General features: G+C 39.8%; 1 pseudogene across 1 annotated transcript; it reads left to right on the top strand.

Annotated features, from left to right (window-relative positions):
- The first annotated feature begins 520 nt into the window (after positions 1–520).
- On the top strand, positions 521–5,198 carry LOC308353939 (dnaJ homolog subfamily A member 1-like; annotated as a pseudogene). Its single transcript has 2 exons — positions 521–601; positions 4,029–5,198. The product of its transcript is annotated as a dnaJ homolog subfamily A member 1-like (transcript).
- The last annotated feature ends 805 nt before the right edge of the window (positions 5,199–6,003 follow it).

Raw genomic sequence — 6,003 nt, forward strand, 5'->3', positions numbered from 1 at the left:
CTCGGGCACTGCTTCCCTCTACAGCACAAACATGTTAGAAATAACACAGGAGTGAGACATGGCCTCATACTCTGTACTTGGCTACTGTGTTATTTAAGTGGGCTAAGTTATTGGGATGGCGTCAACTTTAAGTTTTGTTGATAAAGCAGAAAATCACATAAGTAAGGTGAAAATTCACAGGTGTACAAAACCAGGGCCAGAAGATGGGACACTTTGACATGAAACCCATTAAGGAAGAAAAAAGGATACTGAAAGAATTCAGAAGGTCTCACTTAAACTAAATCTAAAGTTTCTCTGATCAATTACTTTATGTTATCTACTTGCTCTGAAATAAATGAAAAAATTGTTAGCAGGTTTAAGAAGAAATATTTGACATTTCTGTTGTTTTTACTGTTAAAAGTACAGGAAATAGTGGGAAACAGGATACAGCACTACACCACAAATTAAGGCACTGATAGTGAGACTGATGATGAGAAAAACTCAACTCAAGGTAATTCATAATACTTCCTTTCCGTAAGGAATGCCGCTGGTTGGGACATACTACGACTATCAACGCTACACTTGGCAGCTGTCCTTTTACCTACAGATCAGGTTCTGTTGGGTACACAAAGCATTTTTTGTTTTGAGTTTCGCTTTAGTCTTATGTAGTAGGTAAACAATTTGGTGATTTCTCAAAATCTAGATTTCTTTTGATGAAAAATCAGAAGATCGGGCAACTATTACTGGAGTCTAGGAGCGAGTGCTCCTCTGCCTGAGCACGATTCCCCAATTCCCCGGGCCCAAGTCAAGACCACTTTGTTCATTTTCTTACCTCCCCGGTTCCTTCAGACATTTTGTGTATTACCACTACTTTAATATTGGGATTTCTTTTTTTTTTTTTGAGAAAGCCAATGTGTTGCTTTTCCCTCTCCATCAATCCCTCCCTTTCTCTAAACCGATCTACTAACTAGAGACTGCAATGTCTTGATGACAAGCAGAGTAGGGAGAAGGAAGGACACACAGTCCTAAATCCAATCCGGGGAAGTGCTGTCCATGAAAGCAGACTGAAGTAGAAGAGGTCAAGACAGAAAGATGTGCAGCAATGTGTGCACTTTAGATTCTTATATCCTCGTAGATGTGGTCACAGCAGAGGATGGAGACAAGGTTAGAAGAGCGTACTGCCTTACTTATCAAAACTGAACTAGACAAAAACTGAGTCAGTCCTGAGGTTTGGGGTAGGACATACACATCCAGCTGCCACACAGTTCTAGATCTGAGAAGGGGATTCAGTGGTGATTCAGGGTGAGGACAGACCGCCGAATGGCAAGCTTGTATAGATCCCACATCTCTCCTAGGTGAGAATGATTCATGGCAAGGCAGTGGAGTGGGTGTGTATGAGCAGGGCACACACACAATTGCAGAAATGTGGAGAGGGAACATTATCCCCAAGATTCTGATGGAGCCCTAAAAATAACTTAGTGCAAAAAGACAAAAAAAAAAAAAAAAGCCTTTAAATTGTTAGCATTTAGGAAAAAAAAAAAAGCCTCAAGATTAAGTATATGCATGGTATTGTGCAACCCTCACCAACATCCATCTCTAGAACTTTTTCGTCTTCCCCAGCTGAAATCTGCAACCATAAAAAGTAACTCCTCGTTCTCTCCTCCCACTGCCCCTCCCTTCTTTCTTCTGTCGCTATGAATCTGACTACTTTGGGAGCCTCACAGAAGTAGACTCATACAATACCATCCTTTGGTGACTGGCCTACTTTAACATTTTAAAATAGTTATGCAATGTAAAACAAATGAACAAAGAAAAAACTGGCAAACAAAAACACAGACTATTAAATACAGAGAACAAACTGGTTGTTGCCAGAGGGGAGGTGAGAGGACAGGTGAAACAGATAAAGGGGATAAGAGTACACTAGCCTCGATGAACACTGAGTAATGTACAGAACTGTTGAGTCACTCTATTGTACACCCAAAACTAACATAAAACTGCATGTTAATTATACTAGAATTTTTTAGTTAAACTAAAAATTAAATAACAAATAAAATGGTTGTGCTATGTATCTCTCACCACAAAAGAAAAAAGAAGACTCAAGGAATCACTTTCTTTACGAAACAGGAGTAGAAAGTCTTAAGGGGAAAATAAGCAAGAGGCTTTATTGAAAAAAGCCAACAGGATGTAAGATGAGTAGAATGAGGGAGAACTGCAGATAAATTTCAAAATGGAAAAAAACATTAAAATTGACACTGAAGACAGTATACAGCTAAACTGCTGCTATAGAAAACCGAATCTGAAATGTGGATGACAGACATGAAATAAGCCCATAATATATAGAGAACGTTGTTCTGGCACACAGCAAGCAGTTCGGAAAAGGCAGCCATGATTATACTTGGGGAAGGGAGGTGTGAGAAGATCTTCATGATACAGAGAAAAAGAGTAAATAAATAGGTAGTGGGAAAATGTGAAGGACACATAACACAGAGACTTCCCAAAAATTGTTTATAAAGGGTCACCACACTCCAGGCAAAGCCAACACAAACAAAACAGATGGACCTCAGTGATTTTAATGGCAAGGACTATTTTTTAATCCACAGCACAGGAAAAACAAACAAACAAATAAAAAGGATATCTAGAAGCGGGGGGGGGGGGGCGGGGGAGGCTTTTCTTATGTATTTTTTTCTTCTACAGGATATGACACTAAAAAAAAAAAAAACAGAGCAGCATATATTAAAGGAGTTTTAAAGGTTATGGTCTACAGATTATTCCTTCAACAAAACTACCTCTAGCCAATCAAGAAATGAATCAAAACTTGGAACCAAAGAACAGAAAAATCACAGTTAAAAATAAAAAAGGGGAGTTTATGGGGTGGGGGTTCCTGATAAAACCACCAATCACAAAAACCCTGTGGAGGGGCATCACCTAAAATCACCAAAGTTGGTTGAATAACCCATATTTGGGGCTCTAAAAATACAGACAAGCCTAATCAAGATTTTAAAGCAAAACACGTCATTATGATCGCTCTTTCTTTCTGGGGGAACCATCCTGTTCACGAACGTAAAACACTCCTCCAGGATTGCTTGTGCATTCCACACAGAGGTTCACCACACAGGGTTCAAACTCAAATATGAAAGTCAGGGGTTCGTCAGATTATTCTGCCCATTCTTGTGGGTGTTTGCAACGTCATATATTACAACATTTTAAAAACAGGAAAAAGACAGGTGTAAGAAGGGTGGGAATTCTAGAAGTTAAAAACAAAACCTTTATGTATAACTTTAAAGCAGCTACCTTCCCAAAATTAAGAGAAGTGTAAGCTCAAGTTAAGAGATACAAATGTGAGAATGTCTGCATGAAAGTTCCAAGTTAACTTACAAACTACAGCAGCTTGGACTCAAAAGGACTCTTCTCAAAATAACAATAACGATAATGGTAACAAAACCAACTACCCGGCGCAAAGGTATCCAATGTACACTTCCAGGTAAGGAATACAGAAGGTGAAATATGCTGTTCTTTCCTAACTTGCACATGTTAGGATTACTTAGTGAAAAAAATAAAATATAAAAACTGATCTAGGGGCATCTAGGTGGCGAAGGTGGTTAAGCCTCTGCCTTTGGCTCAGATCATGATCCTGGGGTCCTGGGATCCAGCCCCACGTGGGGCTCCCTGCTCAGCAAAGAGTCTGCTTCTCCCTCTGCCTCTCCCCCTGCTCCTGTGCTCTAACTCTGTCTGTCTTCTCTCAAATAAATAAAAAAAATCTTTAAAAAAAAATTCTAAAACATATGTTAAAAAATGATACTCAAGAAAAAATATTGGAAAAAAATTTAAAACAAACTTTTTAAGTAAGATTTTATTTGAATGATAAAATTATTCATTAATATTTTCCTTCTATGTGTCTGTATTTTCCAAATCTCTTTAATACACATAGTAACAGGAAGTTTCCAGAATGCTCCATGAGAAATGGACAAGGGATGCCTTCCCGAGCTGCGCGCAGCAGGGCGTTCCTTCCCGCTACCCCACACCAGCTTCAGCCCAATCACTGGCTCTAGAAAATAGTGAAAGAAACCACTTACTATGATGTTGTGGGGGTCAAACCCAACGCCACCAAGGAAGAACTGAAAAACACCTTACAGAAACTGGCCTTGAAGTACCATTCCAATAAGAATTCAAACAAAGGAGAGAAGTTTAGACAGATTTCTCAGACTTATGAAGTACTCTGATGCAAAGAAAAGGGAATTATATGATAAAGGAGGAGAACAGGCAATTAAAGAAGGCAGAGCTGGTGGTGGTTTGGGCTCCCCTATGACATCTTTGATATGTCTTTGGAGGAGGAGGGAGGATACAGAGAGAAAGGAGAGGTAAAAACGTTGCGCATCAGCTCTAGTCACCTTAGAAGATTTATGTAACCGTATTTATGTAACCGTATTTATGTAACCGTAACCGTGCAACAAGAAATCTAGCTCTGCAACAGAACATGATTTATGACAGATGTGAAGGTAAGATGGTAAGAAAGGAGGAGTAGAATGTTGTCCCAATTGCCAAGGTACTGGAATGCAAATAAGAATTCATCAGCTAGGACCCAGAACAGTTCTGCAACTTCAGTCTGTGTGCATGGAGCTCCAGGGCCACAGGGAAGAGATTGGCCCTAAAGCAGATGTAAAACTGCAATGGAAGGAAGACAGTTCAAGAGAAGAAGATTCTAGAAGTCCATATTGACAAAGACATGAAAGATGGCCAAAAAATAACATTCTATGGTGAAGGAGACCAAGAACGAGGACTGGAAGCAGGAGATATTATCACAGTTTTAGCCCAGAAAGAGCACAACGCTTTTACTCATCGAGAAGACCATTTCAGTGTAAGGACAAATGACGGCTGGAGCACTGGGCAGCTTTCAAAAACCAGTATCTACTCTTGACAACCAAACCACTGTCATCACCTCTCATCCAAGTCAGGTTGTCAAGTGTGTGCTAGATGAAAGCATGCGAATTTATCATAGACCATATATGAGGAGGGTCACCTAATCACTGAATTGAAGGTAAATGGCTTTCTCACTCCTGAAAAGCTGTCTCTTCCAGGAAAAACTCCTACCTGAGACAAAAGATGTAGAAGATACTGATGAAGTCAACCAGGTAGAACTGGTGGGCTTTGATCCAAATCAGGAAAGATGACGCCACTACAATGGGGAACACAGGGGTGGTGGTCAGTGTCAGACCTCTTAATGGGGTCAGTGAATAACACTGCTGGCATTTTATATGACATAGTGAGTGAGTGAAGGACTATAATCATAGCTCAGTATTTGCTATTGTTTTTGTTTTAATATTCAACTATGGTAGTGTTTTAAAAGTTAAATGAAGAATAAACTCAAAACAAAAGCTCAAAAAAATACACACAGAAACATTTATAATGAGATTTCCAAATCTCCTTTAATACATATAGTAACATTTATAGTGGTAACAATTTATAATATAATATTTTAATATCTGGGGCTTTTCCTCTTGCCCAGGTCTTGAAGACATTTGGAGAGTGCCATGGCCTGAATGTGTGTGTCCCCCTCTGATCCACATGTGATGGTCACCCCCAATGTGATGATTTATAAATAAGACCTTTAAGACGTGATGAAGTCATGAGGGTGGGGCCCTCATGAGTGGGATTAGTGCCCTTACAAGACAGCTCCCTTGGCCTTTCTGACTTACTTTTTTTGTTGTGAGGACAGTGTGAGATGGTTGTCAATGAACCAGGAAGAGAGCCGTCTCCAGACTCAGAATCTGCAGGGACCTGATCATGGACTTCTAACCTTCAAAACTGAAAACAAAAATTTCATTATTTAAGATTTTTTTTAATTTTTAAAAATTTTATTTATTTGAGAGAGAGAGAGAACAAATGAGAAAGCACCAACAGGGAGAGGGAGAAGCAGACTCCCTGCTGAGCAGGCTGCCTGACCTGGGCCTCCATCCCAGGGATCACAGCCTGAGCCAAAGGCAGACGCTTAACCAACTGAGTTACCCAGGTGCCCCAAAATTCCAT

Source organism: Martes martes (assembly GCF_963455335.1).
Source record: "Martes martes genome assembly, chromosome: 13".
NCBI classification, from domain to species: Eukaryota; Metazoa; Chordata; class Mammalia; order Carnivora; family Mustelidae; genus Martes; species Martes martes.